The sequence below is a fragment of the Botryllus schlosseri genome, chromosome 7 (assembly GCF_051294905.1).
Source record: "Botryllus schlosseri isolate E-star chromosome 7, Bs_hap1, whole genome shotgun sequence".
NCBI lineage: Eukaryota > Metazoa > Chordata > Ascidiacea > Stolidobranchia > Styelidae > Botryllus > Botryllus schlosseri.
Window position 1 is genome coordinate 23,361,865 of NC_137242.1, and position 17,706 is coordinate 23,379,570.

At 39.8% G+C, this 17,706-nt stretch overlaps 2 long non-coding RNA genes across 3 annotated transcripts; one reads left to right on the forward strand and one right to left on the reverse strand.

Annotated features, from left to right (window-relative positions):
* The first annotated feature begins 14,886 nt into the window (after positions 1 to 14,886).
* On the forward strand, positions 14,887 to 15,892 carry LOC145443477 (uncharacterized). Its single transcript, XR_013916440.1, has 2 exons — positions 14,887 to 15,378; positions 15,454 to 15,892. It is a non-coding gene; the product is annotated as an uncharacterized LOC145443477 (long non-coding RNA).
* On the reverse strand, positions 15,589 to 17,008 carry LOC145443476 (uncharacterized). Of its 2 annotated transcripts, XR_013916439.1 has the most exons (4): positions 16,711 to 17,002; positions 16,579 to 16,648; positions 15,896 to 16,287; positions 15,589 to 15,835 (listed from the first exon to the last, which is right to left on the reverse strand). It is a non-coding gene; the product is annotated as an uncharacterized LOC145443476 (long non-coding RNA). The 2 variants fall into 2 exon arrangements; XR_013916438.1 differs by having other exon boundaries at positions 15,896 to 17,008.
* Between the last annotated feature and the right edge of the window lie 698 nt (positions 17,009 to 17,706).

Below are 17,706 nucleotides of genomic sequence, written 5' to 3' on the forward strand. Positions count from 1 at the left end.
CCCGTTGTAATTTGCATAGACCTACTGAACGATTGAATCATTGATGATGTCACTGGTTGCCCGACATATGAGCATGCGACACAATGGAAAACGACAGTTCAGCATGGAACACATCAGCATGCGTCACTTCAGCATGTGACTGTATAACCCAAAAACTTACCCTAACCCGAAACATAGCCTAACCTAACCTAACCTAGCCTAACCTAACCTAAATCCTAACCCTAACCCAACCATAAACCTAACCTAACCTACCCCTAACCCGTAATTTAACCCACGTGCTCATGTGTCGCATGCCAAATTGTCGCATGCTGTAATGTCGCATGCTCATATGTCCACGGACCGATGTCACTATATCATAAGCCGGTGTTGCACCAGTTCAACTGATCGAAATATATATGTAAATTCAAATCAGTTAAACATATGTAAATTGAAGGCTACTTGTTGCTACTTTCATCACAACTTACAAAAAACACAATTCTTGCAACTCGAACACTTTCGGGTGCCTTTCATCAAATTAGCAAGTAATAATCCAAATTACAGGTCATGAAATTCGGAGTCAAAAGTCTTGGAGCTATTATAAATTCGCAATTGATGTTATGGTGAAAGCAATCATATGGCTCTGTACAACGGATTAGCGGTGTGCGCAGGTCATCTGGGAAGCATAAATCAACACAATTATGGGGAAATTTAATGAGCCTTTTTAATATAAGCTGATGTGTTAAGTAATTCTATGCCATATCTAGTCGTAGCCTACTACAATTATATTCGTTGAGCAGATACAAAATTTCACCAATTTTATCATTTGGATAGTTTCCTGGTTTAAGTTTTATTCTGTACAACACAGAAAGATATTTTGCACATGGCTTCAGATGGAAAGTATTCACTCCCTGCCTGAACACTGTGAACAGCCAGTTTCACTTTACAGCAACAAAACTGCTCATAAGCCGATGGAAGTTTACACCAAATTTTGTTGCTCTTGCCCTATTTTTATAATTTTACTAAATCAAAATAGGCACACGAGGAGAGATCTACCTATATGTAAATTTTGACATCAGTTTAACAAGTTTGTATTAATTAGGGCTTAAGAAAAGCTTCAAAATCACCTACAGTCCAGAATGTAAAGTACCATTACACAAAAACACTCTGGCAATGAGCAATCAAAACACTCTCACAATAAGCAATCCCTCGCAGTTTCAGGCAAAACAATCATTTATTATTAGTTTACAATGTAATAACTTTTTCGTACATGCCATTGGCTCCCCCATTGTGATGTTTTAGGGTTTGAAAACAGTTGAATTGGTAAATCAGTAAATGATGATCCTATTTAATAGCCTATGATAGACCATACAATATGTGGTTAAGTCACCCATGAAATGCGACAAACACTACCATCTGCAATAACTAGCAAGGTCAAGAATAGTTCAGATAGGCCTATGCATGAAAGACTATATGTCTTAGGTGTTGTTTACTATACAAGGAATATGATACCAATTACCAACAATCACTGCCTTCACTAACTTATCTAATACACGCTAGAAATGAGTATCAAAATAGCCAGGGCAACAGCTTCCAAACAATTCCAAGAATAGAGCTCTAGCATTAGGCTACTCCATAGAGATTTAGTTGGCAATAACAATCAACTTTCCCGCTTGGCCTCATTTCCGTTTGTGCGAAAACAAGGATTCAACAAGCTGCTAGTTCTGATCGAAGGCGTTTCTAAATATTTACGAGATTGACATTTCACGACATCGGAACGGCACGTTGTAAATGAAATTAACGCTACTCACGTTGTATAAAATAAATAAAGGTTACGGCTATACCAATGAACCTGACCATGCCTGGAAATGTTATTGCTAAATTTATATGAAATCATCGCTCTGTTTCATCTCAGCCTGATACAACTCTCCATTCGACTACTGTCAATATATAATAAATTAATTGTTCCTAGAGAGTGGAATGGATGACTCAATTTGTTCAGTTACAATCAAAACATCCAGCAGATGAGTTTTTCCTGGAGCAACGTGCTGGCGCCAAAGCCTAGTCAAAACAGTTTAAAAACTGTTGACAAAGCTTTGAATCTTCATGGAACGCACGTTTCTTAGAAGTAGACTAGTGATTGACCAGCAGTACTGTGACTGAGCTATACAGGATTGTAAGAAACACCAAATTATCATTGTCTCAATGTAACTGGCGGTATTTATTTCACTGCTGCATTAAAAAGTAGAGATTTTAATGAACCAAATGTCACGCATACCGTATCAAGTTCATAATAGTGATACTCATACTCAGATTTGCAACTTGAAATCAAAACACTCAGGTGCCAGTGCCTGATATCACCTAGGTCTATAGAAACTTCCCTTCAAAATTGACACCAGTGGTAGGTTAACATAACGTGATACAAACTAATCGCTTGGCACATAGGCCTACTGATATGGAATCCATAAACCATTAACAGTGAACCTCACACAGAGCAAGATATTGATCAATTAAGTTCACAATAAAAATTTCCTGAAAAAATATTTGCTATCAGTCAATACATAGCCCACACCAGGGGTTCTCAACCCGCGGCTCGCAGACGATTATATTGCAGCCCGCGACATATTTCATTATGAACGCAATTACTACTAGTGTCTGGTACGTATTGTTATTGAAGACAGATGTGTCATATTTGTCAAAGAACAGTTGTTGTAATAAAGCGCAGAAGCTTAAAATAATATCAAGATAGTTTCTTCTGGAGTTATACATTTCGCCTGATCTTAAAGAAAACATTGCCAGTTAGGTGTCAAGCCCAGCAATCCACATTTCGAGGCATTGTTAAAATTGCCGACGACGTTACAAATGTTCAAAATTGCATGGAATATCGCTAAACCCAAGAATCTGCCAGAGAAGATGTGACTTCAATAAAACTTCAAGGTACCGTGCGAATATTCGCTGTTTTCGGAATTTAGCAAGGCCAACATTACCTGAGAAATTTCGAAGCTACATTTGTCCGATTCAACCGTCACCAGATAGGTAACAGCATTGGCAGTCGAATTTTTATTGCACGTTCTGAAAGAGGTTGTCACGTAGACTACTTAAGCTTAGCATTGGACGAATCCACCGACTTCACACATCGCATAGCTAATTATCCAGGTGCATTTTATTAGACTGGACATATTCCCGGAGGAAATGCTGACGGAGCAAACGCGGCAAGGTGACCAGTGAGTAACATTACCTTGACAAAGGTGACTTCCGTAACTATGGGTGCAGGGCTCCAGCCATGGAAGGAAAGGAGAAGGGTTGATTCGTTTGCTCAGATATGAGCCCAAACGCTTGACTTCTTCTCATATCACAGAGCTCAAAGTGACAATGGCCTCTGTACCGAAGAAGTTACCGTAAATTTAATACTTGCTCGCTGTCGCATTGAAACAGAGAGTTCACTTCTCTGGTGGAAGGGTTTGAAGGTACATATACTGACTTGGCAACGAATGCAACGCATGATCCATGACGGGATTTACTTGCGCCGCTGGAAGATAGATATTCTCTCATGGTGATAACAATGTTCTGCGGTCCACAGTTTTTTTGCTGATAAAATGCGGCCCGTTATTTGAGGGAAGTCTAGAACCCCTGGCCTACACAATGGTAGAGGAGAAATTGTTGCCAATTCACTTGATCAAACCTAACAGAGTGCAGCAAATCGTTATTCGCATACCACCGGCTGAAAATTGTCTAATTGAAGCTTTTGTATCCATGTTGCAGATGAACTGATGTTTGAATTGTTCAATAGATCAATTGGTAGAAAGTTTCAATTAGTCAGTAATTTCAGAGTTTCTTCCCTTTTATGTTGGTAATTGCCAAGTGGCACATAATTCAACGGCTTGTGTATGGTTTTTAGACCAGTTGAAATAGTGTTTCCACAATCCATATTCAGCACCGCATAACACATATGACTTGTTGGTGTGAAAATATGATGACCCTAGCTACAATGCCCATCTTTCCGAAAGATATTAATAAAATAAGATGAATTTTGTGACAGTGACCTGCAGACCATAAAATGAATTCCGTGAATCCATATTACAGCTACTCTGTATATTTGAAAGGACAGAAACAATAGCAATTACTATATACAGCCAAGTCGTAATGACCTTTTCATGGCAAGAATACCTCTGTCTTGACATGACAGCAATATTATTTAGACATGGTAGCATTGCTCATGACACAGATTCTATACCCTATAATAGATGCACTGCTTTATAGCAGGAGTTTCAAATTCCTGGCCAGCGAGCCAAACAAAGCATATAAAAGCCTGGATAACGTTCGACGGTTTGAAACTGTAGAGATCAGTGGTTCCCAATGAGGGCAATATCGCCCCCCCCCCTCCCCCGGGTGGCGCTTTGGCGGTCTAGAGGGGCGAAAATAACGAATGGGGAGAAAGGGGGGCGATGGCGCGTTAAAACGGCTATATTGGAGTCAAGTCGGAGAAATGACCTTTATTTAGTCAAGTCGCCAGTGATTACAGTTTGTACGCCATTTTTCGGTTCCCAATATTTGGAGGGTGATGATCGGTGTGGAGCTTGAAGAGGGGATGATGAGTTGTAAAAGGTTGGGAACCACTAGTATAGATGAAAAAACATATTATATACATATATATACAAATTGCGCATTGTCCTGTCCAGAGTCCAGTATTATCAGATTGCAAGTATATCATATCTGTGCAAACAGAGTAGCTTATATCTATTTGTCACATTTCGCGGATATCAACTTTTCGTTTCATTTTCATTCGACCAAATCATGGTCATGGTTATGATCCGTCACATTGCTTCAAACACAACTATTGTCCAAAATATGGCCGAATATTTTATACCATATTTTATACAATGATTTCAGCATAACGTGAAAAATGGACTCGCATACAAGCTAAGTATGATTCGTCAGCAACGATATATACAGTCTCAAAACCAGAGATTCACAACTTGAGCACACAATATCACATGATCCTATCCACACTGATAGTGAAACTAACACAATTACAAAATGCACACTATTTACAAAAAAAAATGTATTGACAGGCTATTCTCCACAAAGTATTAACGAAACTGTTTAGGAACACCTTCTCCAAAATGTCTATTGACTGACCTGTAGAGGCCTGATACCGTATTGCTAAGTATGGCATCAGGCATATATTGCCGAATAAAACAGTGTTTCCCAACCTTTTCGGATGTCGGAGCCACATTCAAAACTCCAGAGAAAATATGGAGCCGGATGAAAACACTAGAGTAGGCTACTTCTACCTCTGGATCTCACCATCCAGCTAATTCAAAAGCATGCACGTAGACTTCTATAGATTCTGTATCAGATATTTTAGCATTGATAGACGCAGATTGGCGAGTTTCAAGAGGCCTTGGACGGCTTTTAGACATAACTAATATCCCTCATTTTAGCATTCATACACATAAATTGACTATAACTATTCATCGAAACAAACAACAACTGCCGTCTATCATGTTTTGTGGCATATTTAGAGGTCAATCTGAGCCGCAAGAAGGGTACCTTGGAGCCGTCGTTGGGAATTACAAATCATTCTTGGGTATCACATCAGGAATGCACCAAAAATACCTGCTCCATATCATTTTGGACTTGCCAGCGCCAAAGGAACCACAGTGAACAGATGCTGCTACATATGCTATTAATCACTATGAAATGATTTATGTCAATAGGAGATGGCAGGATGAAAATAATGGCCCAGACTCCCGAGAAGGTGCTTGTCTGCTTGACACTGAGTTATTGACAAATCTGTTCTACGTCACATCTAGTTACATGAGTGTACATATGCGGCCATATGGAAGCCAGTCATGCGCTTTATATAATTTTTAGTAGGCCTATTCCTTACATTTCAAATTGGCTGATACACCACAGTGTTACTAATTCATTGCTTCCAACAGTCTGGATAAACGCCAAGTACCTGGGGATGCTACGAGATACATATGCTCATGTAAATGCATATTGTCATGCTGCAAGGATGCTCGAAAACCTACGCTATACTTTGCAAATGCATGATGTATTAAATAGGGTACTTAAAGAGCTTCTTCATTACACAATTGCATGGTATATTCATATTGCAATGAACCCGAATATTTTGCTCACTGTCATTTTACATGATATGTCAAGTTCCTAGTTCTTCTAAGCTTGTATGGCCTACAGCAGCGGTCGGGAACCTATGGCTCGCGAGCCATATATGGCTCTTTTGGGTATATAATATGGCTCTTTCGCAAATATATATATTTTTTTACTAAATTGCTCAATATTGCAGCAACTTGTTAGTAAATTTTCATCACGACCAGAATAATTATTCTCGTGACCGTGTGAACATGTCTTCGAGAGGTAAAGACAGTACCGTTATCAGGGTTCGGGGTTCCGGCAGCTCTTTTCAAAATCCCTAAATTTAAGTTACTGTCGCGCCGGAGACCAATATCACTCGCGAATTCGATGTACCCGACTCGAAATCTTGGATTGCATGATAGGCTACGTTGATTGATCAAAGAGAATAGCATACATGGCGATGCCCATGAATGACAACGCAGGTATCAAATATATACGCACCGTCTTCCTGATCTACGGCGCGAAATGAACTGCCTTGGAAGTGACATTTACAATTACAAACAACGCCATAGCTATCCACGTTCTTTATTGGTAAGTCGCTTTGTAATACCAGCGATAAAATGTAGGCGAGTAGCGCAACGTTACATGTTCTCGCCGAAAATCTGAGCATTGTGAAGTTGATCAGTATTTAGATTTTCGGTATCATTGCAACAGTTCCATTCAGTTCACATCAGTTATTACAAATTCTAAGCTATTTACGATTAATTGCGGCATCAATGGCAAAGTTTAGCCCATCTGTGCCTTACCTATCGCATCGGGCTGCATTTCCGAGTAATAAATATGCAAGTCGCGTAATTTTGGGAGGAAAATGTTAAAAATTCCGTCATTCATCAACAGCGATAGAAAATACCAATAGTAATTGAAATTTTCACAATTTTCGTTCACTCATCCAGGCGACAGGTGACGAGCTGACTCGCTTGCCTCCCCTGACCCCATGTCACTGATGTATCACACCTTACATTGGGTATATACTGCTGTAGTGATCATGTATGGGCCCACTTACGCATGTGAGCATGGGTTGTCGCCAGACATGGGGTGATTACTTCATGAATGTAATCGATTGCGATTACGATTACTTCCGAATGACGCGATTACGATTACGATTACAACAAAATCTGGAAGTAGTCGATTACGATTACGATTACATTGGAAAAGTAATCACGATTACATTTATTTTGCATTTTAGAAGTTATGTTGGAAGACAATATATGGATTGCGCTGAAAAGGCCTAATGAGATAACAAACTTCCTTTAAAAAATATGCGTGATTTGCTTGTTACGTCATAATGTACCCATTGCCCATTGTTATACAGGACGATTTATCGCACCCAACGATTTGCATTCTTGCCAGGTCGATGACTGCCGCACCCCAAAATTCCCAATATGGTGGGAGCGAGCTCGAAGGGGCCTCAAGAGTATTTCGTAAACCAATATAAATTATAGAGTATTCTCGAGAGATTTAATTAACTTGAAAATTCTCTCTAGCTTGATTTTGGAATGCATACGTCTCCCCCTCAACAAAAAAAGCATACAAAATTTATAGTAGGCTTCTATTTAAAACAAATGGTTGTTCAAACACATTGTTTCTGACACGTTTCAAACGGTGTTTTAAACAGCCTTTTTTTTAAAAAAACTCTTTTTTCAAGGTGTAAAATTATGCCATAATTGTGTAAATGCTTTCCACGATTACCACCCGATTTAGCCGACGTACATCGATATGGATTGGTTGAAACCCCTCAAAATAGTCGGTTCAACAGTTATAGTACAGATATTTCGTCAAAGGAGCTATATTTACCCTATATTTTCAATTGTCAATGTCAATCCACATCCGTGACGTCATGGTTTGAAAACAAAACATGTTTTAAACAAGGGCCTTGTTGTAAACATGCTCGCTTTAAATTTATTTTTGTTTTAAACGCAACCCTAATTTATAGCAATAGGCATTTAGGTTCCAGTCAATACTGTGCCACGACTCACCAAATGACATATGCAATTTCGACCAACACGCGACTTCACGAAGTGTGCTACTAAGGAAAGACCTTGGCCGAAACTTTGGGTATGTGTCCACTGTCCATTGTCAATAGCCGCGCTGGGTGGGCATGACTAATGGTCCGGTCCTTCCAATCCGAGCTCACAATGCAAATGCCCCCCGGACACCCACAGAGCATTAAAGACATGACAATTTGTGTGTGCGTCTCACGAAAGTTTTTCTTTTAGTCTGCTACGTTAGGGATACAACAATATCTTTTGATTATATAACATACCGGAAGTCACGAATTAACAACATACACTAAAGTAATTATAACAAGATAACAGACATTATAATTATGAATTACGTGTCACCAGCTCTACAGGTAAATCTGACCATCGGGGGCAGAGAGAGAGGATTAAAAATTAATAATAGTGTAATGCGATTACCAATATTATTGACGAAATTCAGTCTTCAACTTGAAATTATCACACTATGGGGCCAAAGACCAACGTTTCGACTGGGAACGAATAGCTGTTTTCATCTTGATTCTAGCTACAACCCACGCTAACATGATATATAAGCCCATAGATATGGCGGCAGGTCCCAATGTTGAGTAAAGAATTATGAAATAACGATTGGCGCATGTTTCAAGTAGAGTCATATGAGCAGAACATAAAATTCTGCCTTCAACTTAATACAGATAATGTGCTGCAAGCTGCCGCTACGACAAACGGCAAAAACGGCTCGCGCGCGGTTATGATATATATCAGCAGCTGTTGATTTTTATTGCTTCGTTGCGGAGACCCTAATGCAGAGGTCTCAAACTCAAATGTGCTCGCGGGCCAATTTCCTACTTTTTGATGGCGCCGCGGGCCGCAGCACCAATAATAGGGGGATTTAATGTATTTCAAACCAAAGGCCTTATGTCCGGGGTTCGAGCATAGGCCTACTCCTGATAACTAGGTTACATTGATCATGTCATTACCGAAGTCAAATAGAATCAGTATTTGATTAAACCTTCTAATGTTGGAACAGATCAATAACAACTTGAACATGATGGATCTGTGCCATAACATTAGAAATGTGCAATCACCGAAGAATCCATTGGTGTTACACTTACAGCTGTGAAGCGTAGGCTACGACTAGTTAATACTCGCCAAATTAAATTGGTGATAATAACACATATAAAGATACCCAAGATGACACAGGATGTAACCAACTATACATCAAAGGGGCAACATAATGTCAATGGCGGTTGCCATACCTACCTGCTTAGATATCTAAATAAGCTACGCAACGCAAGCTACGACCTTTTGATATTTTACTATTTCTCTTACCAGTTTGATAGTTTGTTCATAGTGTCCAGTATGGTGTGGACACAAGCAAATCTCACGGCTCAGTGGAATTGGTCTACGTCACACTTTCCATTTGGTCGAAGGCATTTTGACGGTAATTTTCGACCGGCTTGCCCAGCATTAAATTTCATAAAACGTGTATCAATGGAAAGATACCAACGGTACTGATTGCGAAAATATGACCTTTATTATGTTCGTGGCCCTGGAACTCGCCAAAATAAACTTCGAATGTTGCATTGTAAGTAAGTTTGGTATTGTGACGCAGCCATGCCATTTGAGCAGCTCAGGAGCAATGCGCACGACAGTGATAGTGTGAATTATAGATATTCAACATGGAACGGCAACGACCGATTTGGCAGCTTCGTTCCGCCTCGCCGAGGATGGAGTGGAGAATTGTTTTGCGTAAGCGACTGTAGGATTTCTGGCAATCCGAAAGCTATCTTCCCGAGCGCAGAAATTATTGAATCTGGTCTTGATCGAAAGCTACTGTTGCACCGATTCCGAAAATATAAATTAAAATAATGATCAGGCACTTATCCACCTAGAATCCGTCCTCCAAGTCTGAAATATCGACATTGTTCGAACAATCGGAGAATCGCAACGGGTCATTGTTATGGCCATTGTGTTGCGGTTACCCGTTTGTTCCATGTTTAATTTCTATAGTGTGAATGCTGAATCGCTTGCGCAACAATCGCCAATACGCTTGCAGCTTGCGGTGCTCCTCACTTGCTCCCAGACGTCATTGCTGCGTCACAATAAAAAACTCACTTACAATGCAACATTCACAAAATTCCTTCTCTGATTGTAACGTTTGACGCGACGAGTACGAGAATTTCTACAGAAGGTCGCGCGAAAGTCCAAATCACAATTTTCAGTCACGAATTATCAACGGGTCATGTTTTACCATCATAAACAAGTAATTTCACGTAATAGTTGATCTTCCACTGCGTGGTAACTTCTGATAGTGATGTATTAGTGAAGTTTGATTAGTAGTTTTAGATTGAATTTCAAGTTCTCAAATAAATAAATAAATTGGTAGTTAAATATTGTCGAATACTTCGAAATCCAAAATATCGTCGCGGGCCGCACTAAATGGTCTCGCGGGCCGCGTGTTTGAGACCTCTGCCCTAATGTATTATTTGATGAGTACAAAATTTCAAATCTCTGTCCACTGTAGGCCTATGCACGACGTACGTACTACATAGGCCTACTGCTCGGGAAGCAGCAACGGTCAAACTGCGTTTGCATACCATAACCAAACATCAATACAGAAGGTACTAGGTAGAGAGGTGATTAATTATCCTGCTGCGGGGTACTGGCGTGTGGAACGTGTTGATAGCCTGATATACAGCACTGCGGGTGTTCTTACAATCACACGAATGTACGTGACGTACATCGAATATCTATTTACTGTGGATACTTCTTACGCAATGACTAGCAAGGCTAATATGCAACTTCTGACGTGATAATGAGCAATGGCATTTAAAAATCAGACGTTTGAACCTGGTATAATACAACTTTCTTGTTCACGAATGTTTAGTTCATTTCATAGCCCTTGTACAAATAAAAAGTAATCGTTCTTTCACAAAGAAATCGATTAGATATGGGAAGTAGTCGATTACGATTACGATTACTTCGTAATTTTTTCGAATGTAATCGATTGCGATTACGATTACTTGGAAATGCTGTAATCGTCGTAATCGATTACGATTACTAATCGCGATTACCCCATGTCTGGTTGTCGCATTTAAAAGGAGCATCACGACGAAGCTATATTCTCGTAACTGAAATTTCGCATGCTGGAATACGTTTACCAGCATTATTAGCACGAGTTTTTGCAGAAAAAATGAGACGCACACGACGAATCCTATGTGCTTCCATGACGTCACGAGTTTTCAATTGTGACATAACAGTTGATTGACATGTATGGCTCTTTGGGAGTTAAAATGGAAAAAATTGGCCAATATGGCTCTTCGGACGAAAAAGGTTCCCGACCACTGGCCTACAGCATGCGCAATCGCGCATATTTTGATTTTTAATTTTATACATCAAGCAGTCACACAGTGTGGGCTGAATAGCTGACTACACGAGAAAAGAATTTTGGCTGCCACCAATGCTGCTGTTATCATTTACGCTATTGTTGACTGTTCACATCTCAATGTACTGATATGTACCGTAGGTATGATATTATAGCTGAAATTACTTCTATTCTAGACGAAATGGTAGTGCCCAAGTGCTAACACAGTGCACAGTTAGTCTTACGATAAATTTCGCACAGCGAAATACGAATTGTCATGCGGCTTTAAATCCAATTGTCATGCGGGGAACATTCTCATTACGCCCAATATATTGCGTATCTATAGGACTTGATATCCTATAAAGTATTTGCTTCTTGATTCAACCGCAACTTATTTTGCTGTTATACTCGTGCTGCAGTAGACAATACGATCATGGCCATATTGACACATCATTTGCTGCATTCAAGTTTTTCCTCTCTGTTGCGTGATCCATTTACTGTTAATGAGGAAAACGAACTTGATTGATTGGTGCCGCTGAAATATCATGATTGTGTGTTTATATCGAGTGCAATGCCATACTGGTGAAGAGATTTGGTTTTGGTCTTGACCGGCTGTCGGCATTGGAATCGACTGATTACACTCATATATCACGTTTTTGATCTTAACCAGGGCTAACAAAAACTAACACTGGATGGTAAACAAGATAGCAAGAGAAGTTTATCGAAGTGATCAACAATTTGGATATCAATAATGCTCAAAATTGAGAGCGCTTTTGCACCAACGCCTTACGAGAAGTAAACCAAGTTAATGTTTTGTCGTTTTGGGGTGATATTTGAAATATTCATGCGCAAAGTTAACATACAAATTGTAGTGTGTTTGAACCTTCTCTGGTCTCACTCTATAGCGTAGTTCAAACGTGTCAGAGAATATGCTAAATTAACTGGCCACACACCATTCAAAAGTAATAGTTCTACACAGGTCGCACACCCCTGCGTTGAGCTAGACACTAGGATCCGACAAAAACTTCACGAAATATGTTTTTACTTGCTATGTCTCTTGCTTGCTGCGCAACTGCGAATAATTAGTTCGATCATTGATTACGTATGCACAGGTCCGAGGTGACGATCAAATATGTACAGACAATGGTGCATACAAGCCAAACAAGTTTAGTGCAACCCTCATCAGGATTCAGTCATGTGTAACATAAACAGCAAGTATTGATTCTTAATTAGTCAAAGAAGTTTGTAGAAACTTAGATAGTTCTCTATTCCTAACATAAAAGTGAGCAACTGCTTTTTTGCTAAGCATAAGCAGCAAATTAGACGCTGACATTTCAACTTTCAATTTTATCATCTAACAGGATTATTCTAAAATGGAAATACGGTAGGCTACAATTGACAAGTAATATATTTAATAATATCGTATCATTTTTTATTCAATTCAATTTAGATTTGCAGGAACTACAATTTAAACATGAATCCCAATACCTATGAAGTTTGATAGCATTGAAACTTCATATTATTTCATTCTCTACACGTCCAAGAAAATAAAAATAACTTTTTAGACACGGATATTCGCGATGGAAAATCCTTATGAGACACATTATTGCCACCCAACATAATTCTGTACTGTAATTACTATATCACGCTTAAATATACAACTTCTTGGTACTTCAATTCAAACTTTTCAAAATGTAATGTCATAAATGATATGATAAACTCAAACTGCATCCAATTACTATACCAGGAACCATGTCCCAGTACGGTAGTAGATGAACTAAATATATCATCATGAAACATAGTCTGGTGCTGGCAGTGGCGGACTGAAAATCTCTGGCGCCAAGTACAACAGCATGACCTTTTGCTTCTGAAATTTCAGACACTTCGTGACCAGTCCAGACTGTCGAGAGCGCCTTTCTTCCCGTCTGACGACTGACGCAGAATGACGAAAACATGAAAACACGCGGTCCGCGAAATATTCAACGAACCAACAAATACGAACGGAGTTAACGGACTCGGTCCTTTAGTTCAGTAAGTTTTAAAGGTCAACTGCATCTTCATGACAACTTTGCGGAATCATGTTCAGAATTTTTTTTCATAACGAAATTAACGACTTTCCGTGTTTCAACTCAATCGGAAATTGCCGTAATTTTGACTGAAAGTTCCAATATTGGCATGTTTACAGAAAAAGCAGAATGTCCATTGTGACGTCAAGTGAATGACACATATCATCAACACCGGTCACAGCGGCTGTTTGTGTGGTTGCCAGTAAACTCGCCCCAAAGTAAATTCGGCCCGTCGAATTCGGCCTTCGGTCACTTTGGCCGTCGGTGAATTCGGCCCTCAGTAAATTCGGCCCTCGGTAAATTCGGCCAGGGCCAGAGTAACAATAACAGTTACAATACCATTACCTAACCTGAACCCTAACCCTAATGCTAACCTAACTCTAATCCTAACCTAACCCTAATCCTAACCTAACCATAATCCTAACCCTAATCTTAACCTAATCCTAACCTAACCCTAATCCTAACCTAACCCTAATCCTAAAACCCTAACGCTAATCCTAACCCTAAACCTAACCCCTAACCTCCAAATCACTTGATAATATTATAATTATGTAATATAATACACATGATCAGTTATTAGTTATTAGTATGTTTAGGGTTTGGATTAGCGTTAGGGTTAGGATTAGGGTTAAGTTAGGGTTAGGATTAGGGTTAGGTTAGGTTAGGATTAGGGTTAGGTTAGGATTAGGTTTAGGATTAGGGCTAAGTTAGGATTAGGGTTAGGTTAGGATTAGGGTTAGGGTTAGGTTAGGTTAGGATTAGGGTTAGGTTAGGATTAGGGTTAGGATTAGTGTTAGGGTTCAGGTTAGATAATATTATAATTATGTAATATAATACACATTATTAGTTCGTAATACAATTTCACACAATGTTCTCCGAGGGCCGAATATACCGATTGAATTCGACTGTCGGTAAATTCGGCCCCCTAAACATCGGCATATATATATACATATATATATTCATACGCGTACCCTGTTCCCCAAATCACTTGATAATAATATAATTATGAAATTAATTCACATTAATAGGTGGTAATACATTTTTATAAAAAATTCTCCGAGGGCAGAATTGACCGAGTAACCAGTCAATTGACCGGTGAATTCGGCCGTCGGTAAATTCGGTCCCCGTGAATATCCGCGTTATCTCCCGTGATTACGCGATCTACGCATACCCTGACATCCAAATCACTTAATAATAGTATAATTATGTAATTAATTCATGTTAACGGTTGGTAATACATTTTAATACAATATTCTCGGTGGGCCGAATTTACTGATGTAATGGCCGAATTTGCCTGGGCCGAATTTACTTTGGGGCGAGTTTACTGGCAACCGTTTGTGTTCTCGCAGTTTTTATTCTAGTCAGTAATGGCCGAGGTTTCCATTGTAACGGATTTGCCAAGTGATATTGAGACTGAGTCTGAGTACTCCGATGTCGAATGTGAGTATCGTTTTTGCACGTACTTACAAAATTACCGTTAAAATGCCGGATTGGTTCAGGTGTTGATGCGCTCGATCCCACGTCAGTGGAACCCCTTGCAGCTTCATAATAATGATTGGTCATGAACAGCCTAGCTTGCTCAGCGCAAGCCGCTCGTCGAGACTACATGAAATACAGTTGTATATATAGTATGTAGTGTAATAGCTCGTTTCAGTCATGCATCTTGATAAGTTTGTGCTGTAAGGGGGTTCCGAGAGTTACTGACAGAAATAAAGTGTATCACAGAATTGCCAGGATTCAATGCAGTGTGTCTGGACGTTGACGTATTGGAGATGTCCTACTATGGATATAAACAGGAATATGGCCGCAGAATAATAACATCGAGTTCGATGTATGAATGGGATGAGTCTCTGATCCGGTTTCCAAATACTTTTCTCGCACTAATGCATTTGTTTTCATTTTTCAGAAATTGTGTTCGCTGGGTATGGGGATTCTGTGGCAAAAACCAGCGGAAAATCCTGCCTGCATGCGTTGTTACTGCTGTCCGAACAAAATTTACGTCAAATTCTTACAAAGGATTCAAGTTCAGTAACGCCACATCGTGAATGTACAGTTGTATTCCAAATAATAAACGCATGTAACTAATCGACCAAAATGACTACCGTGTCGGGTGTCAGGCAGAAAAGCATATCGGGTTTTATGTCGGGCAATAGCTTCCTCTCTGCTAATTTTGATAACGCTGCTAGTCAGAGGAGGTGGAACGGTCTCAGCACAATCGCTCAACTCAACAGTTTCTGGTCCAGTTCTGATGAGTGCTTGAACTTCTTCGACAAGCTCATTGTAGAAATCTAGAACAGGCATAACAATATGAAGAAATCTTATGCTGCAGTCAGATCAGCGGCAGTTACCAAATGTTGAATTTTCAAGTATCATGTGGGCCGTACATTCCCCATTTTTGTACTTCCGGTATTTGACCACGGTGCTCCTTGTTTCGACATCTTTTGAGTTTCCGAGCAATTTTCATTGAAATGCAGGATTGGCAACTGCATCCTACAAAATATGCATAATTGATGAGGCTAGTAATTATGCCAAAATCTGATATAGGTTAGTTTTGAATAGCCAAGACACCTGGCTTTTATGACTGAAATATGGTTGTAGTGATATAACTTTGGGCAGAAATGATTGAAGGCATTGAATGATTCACTTCCAGCAGTGTTTCCATTCGGCGATAGATGGCGGATGTCATTTTCCATTCGCGTGGAGTAGAGAACATAGCAAATCCTTTCATATGCCAATGAATCTGAAAATGGATTGCCATAATGGTAAACAACAGAATCAAAGATGCTATTCATTGTAACTTAAATTTAGGCCTATATTTATCATGTATATATGCTGAATGAAGCAGTTTGTTTCTTTTTGATACAGTCAAGTAGGCTTTAAAGGATGTAACGCCATCTACACTACCCGTAAATCAAAATCTGGAGTATGAGCAGTTTGTGCAGTCTTGCTTGATTCTCAGTGTGCTACCTAAATCAGACTCTTGCACGTTCGACTCTGATTGACACATTGGACAATGTTGAAAAATGCTCACCAGATTATTTCTGTCCACAATCACAAACTGGGTCTTGCTATTCTCCAGACATTCCTCTGAATCTGAATGCCTGCAAATCATTATCTTGGTGAAGACTTGGTACAAATATGATTACACTGTTCAAGTACTCACTCTGACTCGCCATCTAACTGTGTGGGGTGGAAGCTATCGTCACTTGACAGGAATTGGATATCACTTTCACAGTCTTCATAATCCTCTCCGGCAATAGGGTTTGGACAGCGATGAAAAGACACTTTGGGTACGGAATATTGCGTATTTCAGCAACCATACGCGACACAAGATGTACCTCCGTGCCTCATCTTCTTCATACCTTCCATATTCACAATCAAATTCAGTATCAAAATCAATCCCAACACGAATAACTATCTGTTTACCACACTGAGCTATACCAGGACTTTTGTCGTGTCATTCACATGACGTCATTTCATAGCTGAATGATTTCATATCCGTTTTTCCGCTTTACGATTTATAATTTAAATGAGAGGGTAAACCAAAATTGCGGTCACTAGAGGGCGCGCGTGCGACTGGTCCTTTGTTTACGTATCTACAACGACGACTCAGGAAGTGTATTAGAGGTAGTATTGGAGTGGTAGTAGTAGTAGTAGTGGAGTAGTTATAGTAGTAGATTAGTAATAGAGGTAGTAGTGATGCCGTGTTGTTCTGTTCCCCGTTGCTCAAATGCCGGCGGTCACCGATTTCCGACTCACGTAGACGCCAGAAAGAAGTGGATAGTGGCGATACGAAGGCTTGACAGTCGCACCAAAAAACTGTGGCAGCCGGGCCCAAGCGCTCGTGTTTGTAGCGCACATTTTGTGGAGGCCGACTATCGTGACGATGGAAATGGTAAGGATGAAATTTTCTGATTGCCGGTGGGCATCGAATGCTCCAGCCCAGCTGGTACATGTTGCTTTCCGTTATGTAGTACCGGTATATAAGCCAGGAGTTATTGAACAGCTGAATATTTGGTTGAACAAGTCCCTAATTTTATCTGTCTCAATACCAGAAATTCATTCATTCATTTTCGTTTCTCTGTTTACAGTTGAGAGGAAATTATTGCGCGACGGTGCAGTGCCTTCTATTTTCCCATTTGGACGGTCTGCAAAGTCG